The sequence below is a fragment of the Perognathus longimembris genome, chromosome 19, assembly GCF_023159225.1.
Source record: "Perognathus longimembris pacificus isolate PPM17 chromosome 19, ASM2315922v1, whole genome shotgun sequence".
Lineage (NCBI taxonomy): Eukaryota > Metazoa > Chordata > Mammalia > Rodentia > Heteromyidae > Perognathus > Perognathus longimembris.
This window is the reverse complement of record NC_063179.1, coordinates 36,958,824-36,974,776: the sequence shown is the minus strand read 5'-3', so window position 1 is coordinate 36,974,776 and position 15,953 is coordinate 36,958,824. Positions and strand designations below refer to the sequence as shown.

Here is a 15,953-nt window from a genome sequence, read left to right as displayed (position 1 = left end):
ATTGGGAGTTCAAAGTCAACCCTGGCAAAGTTAGTGAGAGCCGGTCTCAAACAAAAGACAAACACAAAGGCAGAGGCAATTCAGATGGTAGAGCAGTGAGCCAAGATTTTAGGTTCAATCCTCATTCAATCCTTAAACTGGGAGGAAAAAAAAGAATGTATTGATAAGCCAGAGCTGGTTTTCTGCCACTAGTCTAGTCTAGGGAGTCATGCCTTCCACTGGCAAACACAATTTTGTGTCATAAACTTCAACATGAGGATCCTGGGGGAGGATAGAGTAGACATTATCTGCTTGGCTCAGCCATCTGCAGTTGTCCAAAAGTCTTAGAGTGTGGGGACTATACACAGCCTCTGTGATGAGAGGTGAGTTCTGCTACCAGTATCTTACAAGTCTCTTCAAATATAGGAAAAAGACTAATATTCAAAGCATCCAAAAAATAACAAATGTCCATAGGAAAGAACAATGTAATGACTAACAATTTCATTTCTAAGTATAAATTCTAGATGTAGAAACTCCAGATACAAGAAAATAGTAATTATATTCATTGTTTCCAAACTAGAATAATTGTAAATGATAATTAGCAGGCAAATGGATAGTTTGCCTACATAATAATATAATAAATGAATTAAAACTCATTAGCATAAGTAAAACTTTTTAAAAGGTTGATTAAAAACAAAATTACAGGAGAACACACAGAGTATGATATTTGTTTTATAACATGTAACCACATACACAATCACAGTATATATTGCCATGTAATAGAAGTCAAAAAGGAAACTGGGATTTTTTTTTTTTTGTCAGTTGCAGGGGATTGAACTCAGGGCCTGGGCACTGTTCGAGTCTCTTTGTGCTCAAGGCTAGTGCTCTACCACTTGAGCCACAGTGCCACTTTTGGCTTTTGAGTGGTTAATTGGAGATTAGAGTCTCACAGTCTTTTCTGTCTGGGGCAGTTCTGAACTTGATCCTAAGATCTCAACCTGCTGGGTAGTTAGGATTGCATGCATGAGCCACTGAAGACCAGCTCAGGAAACATTTGAAAGCAAGTAAAAAAGGATTGAATCGGTTTGAGCTTTATCATCACATTTCTTTTAAAAAGTAAGTCAAATTTGGAAAATACTAGTATTTGAATAGGAGTCAACATCGTGGTTCCACCCAGAACTCCTAAGATCCTTTACTGCCTTCAACAGTTCACTTGCACACAACAGAGCCAATGAAACTATTCTCCACTTTTTCTTTTCCCGTATACTCATTAAACATTGCTCATGCTTTCACCCGGCTGTTTTTTCTATAGCTATTCTTGTCAATATTGACCAATGATTTCTCTATGGTTAAATCATATGGTTAAATCCTTTGGTAATCCTTGTGATCATTTCTTCCACCTTGCAGCACATTCTTGTGATAAAAGTGTGTATTACTGTTCAGTAAACAGTCTCCTCACCTTTCTTAACTCTCCTGATGAAAGGAGTGACACGGACCACAATGCATTGCACTCATCATGTGGAATTGAACCCCCACTTGTACAACTGCTTAAAGACAATAAAAAATTAAAGAAACAATTAGCTCAAAGGCAAGAATCATTAAACAACTCTATCCCAGAAGATTTTCATATTTTGCTAAATCACTTACGATTATGAAAGCAACGTTTATCTAAACAAGGTAATTGTGTATGTGTGTGTCCAGACCCTGATTTGTGGGTGGCAGATAAGCATCTACCACTGAACTACAACCCCAGCAAAAGGGAAATACCTTTAGTTTTTCAGACTTCAAGATTCTCCTAAACGTGAGCTTTCAACATTTGTTCATAGTTGTTCTTTAATGACAAGTAAGTGGTCAAATTTTTACATCACCATGTTAAAATCTCTATAATTAGCTAAACAAGATAATTGTGTGGGGGGTGGCGGTGTCCAAACCCATATTTGTGGGTGACAGGTAACTATCAACCACTTAAAGACATCCCCAGCAAAAGGGAAATACCTTTGGTTTCTCTGTCTTCAAGATTCTCGTAAATGTGAGCTTTCATCTTTTTTTTTTTTTTTGCAGTTGTTCTTTAATGGCAAGTGCGTGCTGAAATTTTTACATTGACACATTAGAATCTCTAGACTAAGCTGTTGATGGGAAACTATAGAAAAGGAAGCTGTGACTCACTGCCTCTTCTCTGTACCCACGCTCCCAGGTTTGGGGGACTCTTTTATCCTGAATCCATGCTGAGATGCTGAGATTTCAGCTCAAAGCACCTATGTGTGAGGTAGTTGGGTCAGGAAGGCAACCTCTTCTAAGATGATGTGCAGGTATTTGGTAGACAGTTCGATCCCAGCTCTGTTTGTTGCAGAAGCAAGTACTATGTGACTATTTTGCCTGTCAGATATAATTCTATCTCATAACCAAGGTTAAAAGGACGGTAGCAGGGCTGGGAATATGGCCTAGTGGCAAGAGTGCTTGCCTCGCATACATGAAGCTCTGGGTTCAATTCCCCAGCACCGCATATATAGAAAATGGCCAGAAGTGGTGCTGTGGTTCAAGTTGGCAGAGTGCTAGCCTTGAGCAAAAAAAAAAAAAAAAAAGAAGCCAAGGACAATGCTCAGGCCCAGAGAGAGAGAGGGAGGGAGGCATCAGATAAAAAAAATTTAATGGAGTTCACATACACAAGCCTGTTCATCTTCCCCACCACTTCCCAACCCCACAGTACATAAGGGAATTAAGTTTGCTAGACTTTGTTCCGCACAGCAGTTGCTGTTATTAGCCAGGGGAAAGCTCAATTTACATACAACTGGTTTTTTGTATACACCCACATCTTTACAGCAACCCACCATTTCTTTTTAAAAAAAAAAATTGGAAGTAAAGGTGTGGGTAATTTTTGATGTTTCACAAATCTCAACCTAACATATCACTTGGTGAGTATGATACATCTGGATCAACTTCACCCCGACCTCATCGCAGCCCCCCTGTCTCCCCAAGTCTCAAGAAGGAAATGGATCAAGCCAAACTGGAGGTTGTCTTCTCAGTGTCTTCCTTGATCTGGCCTCCATTTTCCATGTAAACCACCCCACCACAGTATCCCTCCAGGAGAGGGGGTTCTCCTTTGTCACGTCTCCCCCTCCCCTCATCCCAGCCAGGAGGTCCTCAGTTGACATTTTCCCATTCCCAAGTGCACCGTGCGTGGCCATGTCCACCCTGTTGTTGTTGTTGTTTGTTTCTGGCGAGCACCGCAGGTGATGGCACTTGGGCTCCGAAGGCGACACGACGGGCACGGGGCCCAGCAGCCACGCCCCGGGGTAGCTGGGGGGTCGCAGTCGGGGCCGAGCGCCGGGCCGATGGGGCTCCTCCCTCGCCGGGGCCCGGCGGGCACCTGGCGGCCCGGCGGGCGGGCGCGGGCGGGGGCGGCGCCGCGCGCGTCACGCGGCGGGGTGGGAGCGTGGGCAGGTGACACCCCGCGGCCTCCTCCACCGTACAGCTTGGTCGGCGGCCCGGGCAGCAGGGGCCGCTGTGTGGAGCTCCGCGCTCGCGCCGCCGCCCGCGTTCCCGCGCGCCCTCGCCGATCGGCTCCGCGCCGGGTGAGTGGGGGTGCGGGGTGAGAGGAGGGGGGGGAGACCCCCCTCCCCGGGACCGGCGGGCCGGCGCTAAACTTTTCCGGGGTGCGGTGGGAAGAGCTAGGGCGAGGGAAAGGGAGCCGAGGTGGTCGGCGCCGGGGAGCAGCAGCGGCTGGAGGAACTTGGGCGCGGCGCGCCCGGAGTGGGAGGCGGATGCGGGGCACCCGGGGTGCCCGGCCAGGCCCTCGCGGTTCTTGGGGAGGCTCCGGGCAAGTGCTCTCCCTCCCGGCCCCGGCGTTGGCAGAGGGCGGAAACTCCTCTGCCTTGGAGAGCCGGGGCCGCCGCGCGCACCTGCGCCTCCCCGGCGAGCCCCGCGCGCCCCCCGCGCCGCATCCCGAGGGGAGGGAGGGTCGAGGCCCGCGAGCGCGCGCGCGCAGCCGCCCGGACGATGGGTCCCGGGCGGGCGGAAGGGGCCGAGGCGGCCGCTCGCTGGTGGGACCGGAGGCTGGAGGACCTGCTCGACCTTGGCGGTCGAGGTCGATCTCCCGACCTGCGAGGATCTGGCCTCCCCAGGCCCCCCCCCCCCCCAACTCCCCGAGACCCCCCTTCTCCCCGCTTCCTCCCTCTCTCGGACGCGGCTCTCGGCACGGGGCGCTGCCTCCCGGGCGACCCGAGCGGCATCCAGTCCCGGGGGCTGCCGCTGGGCTGGGCAGGACAGGACAGCGAAGAGCACCGGGCCAGGGAACAGGTCGTTCCGGAGACGGGATAGGACGGGCGGAGATGTTATCGTCCACCTGGCCGCGCGTTGGGAAACGGGCCTCTCCCTCCCTAATCACTCAGCGCTGATTCAAACTTACCGGATGCAGATAAATGCTCTTTGGAGCTCCCTGGGGAGCCCGGGACAGAAGAATCGGGACTCTGTCCCAGCCCTGCTCCTGGGCAGTTGGGCAAACAGGTCCAACATGCAGAGAAGAAGCCTTTAGAGAGCCCCGAGTTCCCACTGGTTCTCCTCCTCCTAGGAAAGCGCTTGCCCATAACCTGTGTGCTCTCAGCTCACCCCGTGTACCCTCCATTTATCGCTGAACTGCTACAATTCATCAGTACTTGGTGAGTGCCTCTGCCTTCGAACCAGGTAGTTGCCTTCATCGGTAGCTTCTATTCAATGGATACTATTCTCCCTAAAATCACTGAGGATTAAATAATCCCCACCCCTGGCAGACGTTTATCAAATACCAAGTGCCAGGCACGGGTCTCAGCACCTGTGCTAACGCTGTTAAACTTCAACGACTCTCTGAGGCAGGTAGAAGGTATTCTCATTGTACCAGCAAGGACATGGAGGCACAGAAAGGTCAGCAGGAAGGATTCCAACTCTGGGGCCCCGGACTCTATCTCTGGATGTTAATTACTATGTTATCTGACCCACCTAAACTTCCTTTCCTGGTCCTTATTTTCCTGAAAGCATTTTGGACCAGGCTTCTTTCCTTGTCTCTTACTCCACTTTTCCTTCATGTGTGTCTTTGTATTAGTTTTACACACACAGGAGTGCGCCTCCCCTCTCTCTCTCCTCCTTCTCCCCCCCTTATCTTCACTTATATTGTAATGTTTCTCAGTGCACATTATGGTGCTCTCCTTGGACTAGCCAAAGCTTCCTGGAAGATATTCTGTCAAGGGCTTCACCATCATCCTGTTTACCAGAACTCAAGCATCTGTCTTATGTTAAGCCCTCCTAATGGTGAAATATCCTTTTACTCATGTCCTCTATCCTTCACCAGTCTCAACCCTCACGCTCACCTCCTGCTGTCTTCACCTGATCCCCAACTCCCCAGCCACTCTCTCTTCACTTGTCATTCTTACGGACCCACTCTTGCTGTTGGTTATCTTTAGTATTTGTTTTTTTCACAAAAAGATCACAGACAACTTAGGCCATCATATCTTCAGGTCTTCTACCTAGTAGTTGCTTGATGAATTTTGTAGAATATTATGTCATCTTCTAAGGTAGTATAAATGGATGGAGTAGGTGTGGTGATTGCAAAGCTTCAGCCAGATGGTACAATGTAAGGAATTTGCATTGATAAAAATGGGAGAACTGCAGGAAATATGAATGGAGGAGAGGAAAAGCCAGTGCCCATTCCGTTGCCACTGGGTGCCCAGTTACTGTGACTAAACATAGTAGTTAGAGGTGTGAAGTAAATTAGCAGGGGATTGTGAATCTTAACAAAGCAAAAACCACAGTCTTCAAAAAAAACCCCACCATTTGAAAAGTATAGCACATACAGAAAAGTGACAATACCTGAACGAATAGGTTGAGCAGCAGATACAGTTAGCAGTGGAATTTTCTATTATCACAGGAGAGAGGACAGATGAATGAAGCTGCAGTCAGGACAAAGGAGTGCCTTTTCACAGAGTATGTAATCCATGTGGGCCTGAACTAAGCTAGAGAGGCATTGTCAAGAAAGAATTGCCTGTGTTCAGGGAGCTTTGAAGTGAGAAGAGGAGAAGACTGAGAAGTGGCACAAACTGGTGAAAATAGAGGCAGAAGAGGAGAGTTCTGACTCACGGAGCCTTTTTTTTTCTTTTTGCCTTTGTCTATCTTTCTGTTTTTCTGTGAATATTTTCCAACAGCATATTTTATATGCAATTTTAATATTCTGTGTTTTCCATGTAACACAAAGCATTTTATTGTATTTTTTCCCATTTGTCTTGTTTTATCTAGGGGGTTCAGTAGAGGCACAGAAATGGAGAGCCAAAGGCTGAATAAATGCATCACTGGTACTCAGTAGACACTACATTGAAAATGAACTATCTCATTTTTACCACTTACTGTTTGTATAATGTTCTAGTAATTATACTTGAATGATTCCCAAGTGTGCGTGTGTGCGCATGCGTGTCTTGTCTGTGTGTCTGTGTGTGTGTGTGTGGTTCTGGAGATTGAGCTCAGGGTGCACATGTGGCGCATGGTGCTGCATTATGAGCAGTCCTAATTCAGTAGTATTCTACAGATTAAAGACAATGTAGGGGCTGGGGATATAGCCTAGTGGCAAGAGTGCCTGCCTCGGATACACGAGGCCCTAGGTTCGATTCCCCAGCACCACATATACAGAAAACGGCCAGAAGCGGCGCTGTGGCTCAAGTGGCAGAGTGCTAGCCTTGAGCGGGAAGAAGCCAGGGACAGTGCTCAGGCCCTGAGTCCAAGGCCCAGGACTGGACAAAAAAAAAAAAAAAAAAGACAATGTAAATTATAGTACTTGTTTCCTTTGCAGATATATCACCTTGCAAATGGGGAACTGTTTTGTAATGATAGCGCTCTAGAAGTGGAGTTTTGTCAACAGATAGGGCCATTTTCATGGTTCTTAGCCTTTCAGCTTTCTGATAGTAAATTAAAAAAAGATGAAGGCATTCTACCTACCTTTTTTTTTTTTAAATCTAAGAATTAGCAATTCGATTCAATATAAGCAGTATTTTTTGGTCAGTTTCCTAGGACTGCTGTAACAAAGAATCACAGCATGGGGGTTTCAAAGAACAAAAAATGTATTGTCTCTCAGTTGTGGAGACTGTAAGTCTCAGAGTGTGAGCACTGTTAATTCCTTCCAAGAGCTCTGAGGGAAACTGTTCTCGTTTCTGGAGGCAGCGGCAATCCTTGACATGCCTTTGGCTGGTGGAACCCAGTCACTGCCTCTGTCTTCACATGATATGCCCTGCGTGTCTGTGTCTTCATATAGCCATCTTCTTATAAGGTCACCAATCACATTGGATTGAGAGCTTACCCTACTCCAGTGGGCCTTCTTCATCAATTATGTCTACAAAGACGTGATTTCTGAATAATGTCACATTCTGAGGTAGGGTGATTAGGACTTCGACATATCCATTTGGAGGACTCAACTCAGTTTGCAATAGGGATTGTACAACACAGTAGAATATGCATAAAAGAAAGTGTCTAACTTTAAAATAATTTCTGGTTAAGTGTCAGAAGTAGGACTTTTCCTGATTTGATTGTTTGTTCTCATGATGCACCTCTTGTGCAGACATCCGCTTTAGGATAGGGAAGAGTGGAATTTACAAAACGATTTTAGAGCTGTTGTAAATATGGTAACATGTCAAAATGAGAAAGAACTTGGAATTTCAGTAGCACATGCATATCATGCCATAAACAGTTTTGATGTTTTTTTGTTTTTTGGGGTTTTTTTGGCCAGTCCTGGGGCTTGGACTCAGGGTCTGAGCCCTGTCCCTGGCTTCTTTTTGCTCAAGGCTAGCACTCTGCCACTTGAGCCACAGCACCACTTCTGGCCGTTTTCTGTATATGTGGTGCTGGGGAATCGAACCCAGGGCTTCATGTATAGGAGGCAAGCACTCTAGCCACTAGGCCATATCCCCAGCCCCATAAACAGTTTTGAGATGACAATGTATTACAAGTGTTTCTGTGACATTTATACCCAGTTGTAAACATTCACATGTCATGTAAAAATTGAAAGCTAATGAGAATTTGGCAATTTGTAACACAGCTCTAAAATTGAAAATTCTAGTTATTCTTAATAATTGATTTAGATATTTTAAAAGTGTGTATTATTACCTTTCTTGTAAACGATAAAAGTGGCATACAATGTCACATATTGGCTGTTATCCAAATGAAATTGGTTTTCACGTAATTTACAACTTTTCCAGATAAAAGACATATTCATTAGTTTGGAGAAACAGCCACACAGGCCGTGAACACCAATAGTACTCTTTCTTATCCTTCTAATGTAAAGTATAGAGCCAAATCCAGAGGAAATAAAGTCATTTCAGAAGTTGCATACACAACAAACAATTGTCAGCTTTGTGTCAGGCAAAATGGCTACAAAAGGCTAGGCCAGAGCTGTGTGTGTTAGAGAAGGGCCAGGGTAACGGCACAGGGAAGTGTCTGGGAGACACGGCAGAGGCAGGCAGCCAAGGTAGCTCTCCTAAGGTAGGAGAAGAGTACAGAATTGGTCAGCTGAGAAATGAGGCGAGAGATGGAAAATCACGTCCAGATAGAAAAGATGCACTTGAGATCAGAGAATTGGAAATTCTTTTTAAGTTTCATAACAACCTTTATTCTGTTTTAAGACCTAATACAGTGCATTAAAGCAACTTAAAACAAGACATAGTTCCACTGAATATGTTACTTGAACAAAATGTCAAAGAGGTACACTCCACCCCCATCCCCCACCCCAGGTGCCTTGTAAAGGCAAGATTACAACCGACCATGACATACTCCCGCTCGTCAAAAGACCAACTTTATCAATGTCATATAAACAGATTTGTAAAAACATTCAACAGATTGTAGCTTTAAAAATACACACATATAAATGAGTTGTTGGGGTTTTGTTTATTTGTTTTGCACTTCCCCCCAGTAGCAGCATCCTGGGGATCTAATGCTATCTCATGGTGACAAGTTCAATGTTAAGCCAGATAGTCTTTTCATTGAACCCAATTCCATTTCTTCCCCACCCACGATCCTAGCATCTTATTTAGATTTTTTCTTTAATTTTTATTATCAAACTGATGTACAGAGAGGTTACAGTTTCATACGTTAGGCATTGGATACATTTCTTGTACTGTTTGTTACCTTGTCCTTCATACCCCCCACCCTCCTCCCCCTTTCCCTTCCCCCCCCACCAGGTGTTCAGTTCACTTACACCAAACAGTTTTGCAAGTATTGCTTTTGTAGTTGTTTGTCTTTTTTTACCCTGTGTCTCTCAAATTTGGTATTCTCTTTCAATTTCCTGCATCCAATACCAGTATACACGGTTTCCAATATACTCAGATAAGATTACAGAGATAGTGTAGGTACAACCACAGGAAGGTGATACAAGAACATCATCAATAATAGAAGCTACATATACACATGGGACGTTGAAAGTAGTTACAACTGTGATATAACAATTGTTTCCATAACATGGAGTTCATTTCACTTAGCATCATCTTATGTGTTTCTAAGGGTATAGCTATTGGGCCTTGTGATGCTCTGCTATGACTTGCCTAAACCTGTACTAATTATTCCCAATAAGGGAGACCATAGAGTCCATGTTTCTTTGGGTCTGGCTCACTTCACTTAGTATAACTTTTTCCAAGTCCTTCCATTTCCTTACAAATGGGACAATGTCATTCTTTCTGATAGAGGCGTAAAATTCCATTGTGTATATGTACCACATTTTCCTGATCCATTCGTCTACTGAGGGGCATCTGGGTTGGTTCCAGATTCTCGCTATGACAAATTGTGCTGCAATGAACATTGTTGTGCTGGTGGCATTACTGTGATTTTGTTTGTGGTTTTTTGGGTAGATACCCAAAAGTGGGGTTGCTATTGGAACTCATACCTTTGGTGTTGGTCATTTCAACATTATGTACAGGCCCTATCTCATTCCCTATCTGATCTGGACACCATAGCTACTTTCATTGTTTACACGAGCTACATTGTATATGCTCAGCTTGCATATGAATTTTGGAATAGAAAATAAACTTCTTAAGTGTCCTTTGGGCCTCTGTGCTTATAGCATGTTCCCATCTGCATTTCACTTTGAAGCCTCTAAGGACAATTACGGGGTGGAAATTAGAGGACATTTTTTAGGTGTCAGTAATAGTGGCAGGAAGCGCTTTCGGTGCATGTTCTCATCCATTGTCTGCAGTCAACAAGGTCTACACAAGGATTGTAGTCCTTGTTGCAGCCATGACCACAGGATGGGAAAGAAAGCCAGAGTGGTCAGGCTACACTGGGAAAAGCATGCAGTCAGGATTTAAACCCATGTCTATTTAATGAGCTTCAAGCTCTTCTACTGTCCATACTAACTCAGGATTGATCTAAGAGAGTGCGTTAGGAATGTGTAGGTAGAGAAGGAGGAGGAGGAAGAAAAGGAAGAAGAGGAAGAGGAGGGGGGGGGAGGAGGAGGAGGGGGGGAGGAGGAGGAGGAGGAGGAGGGGGAGGAGGAGGAGGAGGGAGAGGAGGAGGAGGAGGAGGAGGAGGAGGAGGGAGGAGGAGGAATTTTTGTTAAGTAAAGGTGTTTTACCATTTTTTTTAAAAAAGCTTTTCAACTTAGGGTCTCTTAGATGGTAAATAAGCACTCTACCACTTGTGCCACCCTACTCCTAGCCCTTTTGTTTGTGTTTTTGTTTTTGAAATAGCTTTGCTTTGGCCGACCTGGAACTCGTGTCCTTCCTTTATCTACCCACTGGTTGGGATCATAGGTGTACTTTATCACTCTCAGCAAGAGTAACTTGTCTTAAGGTAGGCGCTGGTGGCTCAGGCTGTAATTCTAGACCTGTGATCCAAAGGATTATAGTTGAAAGCTAGCTTGGGCAAAAAAGACTCTTAAGACTCTATTTCCAAGATAACCAGCAAAAAGCTGGGCTGGATGGAAGTGTGACTCAAATGGTAAAGCACCAGCCAAGCAAGCAAGCTAAGTGATAGGAGGCCCTAAGTTCAAGTTGTAGTACCAGAAAAAAATGATTTATCCAAATCTTCCCAGAGACTTCTTTGATTCTCATTCTGCTTGGTTTTTTGGTGGTGGTTCAGCTTTTGGTTTTCTCATCTCCTCTTTTTCTTTTTCTTTTCTCTTCTCTTCTTTTTGCTCCCACTCCCCTTCCCTTCCTTTCCCTTTCCTTTTCTTTCCTTCCTCCCTTCCTCCCTTTCTCCCAGCCTTCCTTTCTTCCTTCCCTGCTTGCTTGGTTTATGCCTTTTTTATATAGACAGTGCTGTTCTGAATTCTGTGAGCCAAAAAGACTTATCTAGAAATAAACAAACTTGACAGTGTCAGCTGTACATTTTATTCCTTCTACTGTTCATCATTCATTCTACTAGTATGGGTGGTTAACTTCATTCTTCATCCTTGTCTCTGTAATTCCTACAGGTGTGCCTTTAATTTGAAGACAGAAAAAAGACAGAAGGGACATTTTTAGGAATCCAGAATCGCAAGTACTGGCGATACAGTAGTTAAGGTTGAGATCCTAAGCAAATGTAGAGTGTAAATCATTATGAAAACCACTATTTATTGTTTGAAAGAAGAGAAAATGCGAGTAGTGAGTATTTTACATTAAACATAATATTTTTCAAGTGAAAAAAATTAAATTAAAATTACATTTAACTAGAACATATGCAATATAATCAGTTTGTTGTTGTTGTTCATTGTTGCATTTGCCAGTACTGAGGTTTGAACTTAATTTTTCTTTTCCTGGAGTCTCAGGGATTTCTGTTTTTTTAAACCTGGGCTGTCTTTCAGTCTTGATCCTCCAGGACTCAGCCTTCTGAGTAGTTAGGGTTACAGGCATGAACCACCAGCTTACTTGTTGTTTTTGGAAACACAGTGTCTCTGTGCAGCCCAGACTGGTTAAACCAAGGATCCTCCTTCATCTCGCTCTCACATGCTGGGATCATAGTCATGTAGCTCCATGCCTGGTGTGCAGTTGCCATTTCTGTAGGTAAAAATGCAATTGGATTTTGACACTTTGCAAGTGTTTATCTCTAATGATAATATAATCCTGTTGACATCTCTCACCATTTGATCTGATGGGACTATACTCTTCATTTCCTCGTAAAGTGGACTAGGAAGTGCTAGGCATGATAAACACTGGCTTCTAGTGACTTGGTTCTATTCCAGCTGCTGGGTTATTGGCTCAGCAACAGTCTTTTGTATTTACTGCAAACCTGTTTGCACCAGTTACACTTGTTATTGCAATAGATAACTTAGATAAGTGTGTAAAGTTGTGCAATGTGAGTGTAAAAGGAAAGAAAAATATTATTTCGAAGAAAATCAGGTAGAAGTATTTGGAAATTCTTTTCCATCACCATGAGTCACTAGAAATTTGGTCAGGAGAAATTTAAGAAATCAGAAAGAAAACTGTAAAAAGTTCAAAGATTAAAAATTGGGTCTTTACCTTGTGTATTTGCTTTTATTGTTTTTGTTTTTGGGTACACTTAAAAAGGTAAAACTAGAAATTATAGGAAAGTCTGGGTATGGTTTATACTAGAAAAAAATATTGGTGAGACACTCTTCCTTGAGAAAAGTCTTACAATTGCTTTGTAATATTGACGAATTAGTATTAGTATATTAAAGATAAATAAATAATTAGTATATTAAAGATAAATAAAAGTTATATATGTACATTTCCACTACCAACTTTTTATTTTGTGCTTGTTTCCAGACTTGAACTCAGAGCCTCATGCTCTCACTTGCCTTTTGTGCTCACAGCTGACATTCTGCCACTAGACCTGTGCCTCCATTCTAGCTGGGTGGTAGGGGATGGAGTCTTGCAGACTTTTTCCCTAGGCTGACTTCCACCTGCAATTGCTCCTCCAAGTTGTAGCTTCCTCAGTAGCTAGTGCTATTTATAGGTATGAGCCATTGACACTGACACCCAGCTACAACTTTTGATTAATCAACTTGATTTAGTCAAAATGCTACTATTTGACTGTAATTTTCATTTGTTCGTTTTTGCTCTGGTAACAAGTAGTTGGAATCTTTGCTTCTGGGGTAGCTACATAAATGATTATATATTACCTGTATCATCAAAGTCATGCAAAACTTTTCCATTGGGATGTAATTCCCCAGAGTACATACAGATCTTTCTTTGTTTAGCATATCATCCTAAAGGTATATAATTAACTTGTACATTTGATTTTAAATTGGACTTTTGGCATCCATATGATATTTTACATTTTTCATTAATGTGAGCCAATCTGTAGAACTTGAGCTGACTCCTACTTGCCTTAAAAAGCTTACATAAAAATTGAAAGCAAAAGTATGTTACAGCATTAACAAGTTTATTAAAATTCTTTCTGTCTTTCCCTGTCTTTTTGCCTTACCCCTTTATATATGTTTTTTGACAAGTACTCACTGTGCAGTCTAAGCTGACTGTGAGTTCTCCATCTTCTTGTCTCAGCCTTCAAGGTGCAGGGATTACAGATGTGTTATCACCATGCCCAGTTTGATGAATTTATCAGTGCTGTGAAGGTGAGAAGTCGAATTCAGGAAAATACTACTTATTCTAATTTCAAATAGTAATTAAGGGAGTATAGTCTTTTTTTTTTTTCCAAGAGCATGAACAAGTAAATGAAAAAGGATGGAACTTTTAAAATGAAAAAGTACATATTATAACAGCATTTACTGGCTATCTTTCAGTCCTTATAAATTCTACATAGGCTTTACTTATTTGATCTTAATAAAAGCCTACCACGGAATTGGTACTGTTCCTATTTTGTAAACAAGGAAACCTCAGGCCCAGCCTTCATATGTCTCAGAGTTAGCGCACCGAGAAGACTAAGAGGTAGGGTGTTTGCTGGGACATGAGTCAGTAGATCACTTTTAAAAGAAATGCCCGGTGTTTTGAACTCCAAAGAACCTGAGATGTCCTGTAGACCAACTTTTTTTTAATTGGTGGAATGTGGAGGCCTAGTAAGGCCAAGGCCAAGTCACTTTGTAAAGGCTCACAAGCTGAGGACCAGGATCAAGTTCTGCTGAGGAGAGCCTGAGGGCTTTGCAAACTTAGAATTATTATTTTTCTTTCTCATACCCTAACTCTGAATATGACTTTCTACTGAAGTTTTTTTTTTTTGGCCAGTCCTGGGCCTTGGACTCAGGGCCTGAGCACTGCCCCTGGCTTCTTCCCGCTCAAGGCTAGCACTCTGCCACTTGAGCCACAGCGCCGCTTCTGGCCGTTTTCTGTATATGTGGTGCTGGGGAATCGAACCTAGGGCCTCGTGTATCCGAGGCAGGCACTCTTGCCACTAGGCTATATCCCCAGCCCTCTACTGAAGTTTTGAAGTTTTGAAGTTGCTAAATTGCCCTACCCTTGTTCAGCATTCATTATCCCTACAGACTTTGTTGTAAAATATGGACAGGACAAGGATTATGCTTCTCTCAGGTTACAGATAGGAAAACGGAAGTGAAGATAGTACAGTGATGTACTTAGTCCTGAGGCTCACCAAAAATGTGAAAGGACTAAAATACACTATTTCAGCACAGAGAATTAAACTATCCAGCCTAAGCCATCATTTGATTACTTTCTAATTTATTGCTCAAGCTCCTCTTCTCTAAGTGGGTGCCTCAGTCGCTGCCTCGGGATCTTATTTGTGAGTCTGGGTAGAGATGAGATCTTAAGTGGTGAGCAGTAGAACTTGGTCTGGAATATTCGGACCTTAAATCCTGTGCCTTACATGGACTAAAAGTCTGTTTTCTCACCCTTAGAAAATAAATGTTGAAGGTGTATACTTCATATGCTTATGAAATAGGAAGACTGTGTAGTCTACATTTGATTGTATATAATTTACATTCCACTTTTTCCCCTTCAAGGCACTTGAAGTACTCACACTAAGTATCTTAAGATCCTAGAATAGATAAGTGGAACACTAAATTTTAACTGCAGATGAGAGTTTATACTGAAAAAGTAACCACAACTCTAATGGTTCGCATTTCATTTGCTTGCTTGAAAGCATAAATGTGTAAGGCAGGTTCTCCATCCCCCCACCCCCCAGAAGTCAATAGTAAAAGAAATGAATCCTGTAGATCCTATAAAGAAGAGCTTGAAAAATCTTTGTGGATAATACTTTCAATAACAGTTTTGTGGAGAAAATGCAATTATGTTCTTCAAGTTAATATTCATTCCTGGGAAATCACTTAGAGATATTAATGAAGATAAACCATTTGAAAGAATGTTTCCAAAGGCTACAAGGTTGATTAATAAGGTCTAGGTTCTCCTAACCATGTGCATTAATTACTATAGCCTGAAGGGCTTCTTCACATTGAGTTTTATCTATAGATGGACGTAAGGGCCCATAAAATCTAAACTTTATGTATATATGAAATTTCAGAGATGTCCCATAAGATCATAAGTCTCAAGTCTTAAAATATATCCATTTGGGAAAGGAATGAAACAATATATGTAAAATGCTTAGTAAAAGTTAACTGAGGACTGAGATTTTGGCTTAGTGGTAGAGTGCTAGCCTAGCATTCATGAAGCCCTGGGTTCAAGTTCTCAGTACCACATGAACAGAAAAAGCCGGAAGTGACACTATGGCTCAAGTGGTAGAGTGCTACTGTCCCTTGAGCAAAAGAAGCTCAGGGACAGTGCCCAGGCCTTTAGTTCAAGCCCCAGGACTAAATAAAAAAAAAAAAAAAAACCACCACCACCACCACCAAAAAAAAAAAAAAAAAACCCAGCTTAACCAAGGAATATGTAAAAGGATTATCTTTAATATTAATGCTGAAATTAGGCAGAGAACACTGATATGAAGCAACTGTGTAGATTACACATGTTAAAGACATAACTCGTATGGACAGATAAACACTAGAATAGAGATAAAATTTCCTGCATTATACTTTCCTGGTTTTCTAGGAAGGAAGGTTTCTACTTTCTAAATGTTAAATTAGCTTCCATTGGCTTTGTGCAAGTCACTAGAAGTATAGTAATCAGGATGTC

At 42.8% G+C, this 15,953-nt stretch overlaps 1 protein-coding gene across 1 annotated transcript in view; it reads left to right on the top strand.

Moving 5' to 3' along the window:
- Nucleotides 1–3,443: 3,443 nt before the first annotated feature.
- Elovl7 (ELOVL fatty acid elongase 7) overlaps nt 3,444–15,953 on the top strand; it is a 74,727-nt gene continuing 62,217 nt past the window's right edge. Inside the window, exon 1 of the mRNA XM_048368567.1 lies at nt 3,444–3,551. The gene's annotated coding sequence lies outside the window, so the exon portion shown is untranslated. The remainder of the gene's footprint in view (nt 3,552–15,953) is intronic.